The 300-nt window shown below is 62.0% G+C and overlaps 1 protein-coding gene across 1 annotated transcript in view; it reads right to left on the bottom strand.

Moving 5' to 3' along the window:
• The window catches only part of NR5A2 (nuclear receptor subfamily 5 group A member 2), a 61,936-nt gene that overhangs the window by 1,258 nt on the left and 60,378 nt on the right, over positions 1 to 300 (bottom strand). The gene's annotated exons all lie outside the window — the stretch shown is intronic.

Raw genomic sequence — 300 nt, 5'->3', positions numbered from 1 at the left:
GGAACCCGGGGCTCCGTGGCTGACGATCGGATAGAGGCCGGCCGGGGCCCTTCCGCCTGACGGTGGGGCCTGGGTCCAAGACTTGTCCAGGCGTTTCGTCCTGGGTCCCTCAGAGAGCCTTCCTCCTGGGGGCCCCGCTGGTTTCTTGTTTGTGATTCATGACTTTAAATCTCTATTGTGGAAAGCGTTACCTAGGCCCTCCGTTTGCCCCCTTTAACCTCTCCCAGCCCGTTCTCGCCCCCCTCACCCCCAGGCCCTCACCACCCCATTGTCTGTGTCCACAGTGATGCCCAGATGCAC

The sequence above is a fragment of the Myotis davidii genome, unplaced genomic scaffold, assembly GCF_000327345.1.
Source record: "Myotis davidii unplaced genomic scaffold, ASM32734v1 scaffold685, whole genome shotgun sequence".
Classification (NCBI taxonomy): Eukaryota; Metazoa; Chordata; class Mammalia; order Chiroptera; family Vespertilionidae; genus Myotis; species Myotis davidii.
Note: the sequence above shows the minus strand (reverse complement) of the source record. Positions and strands in the feature narration are given on the sequence as shown.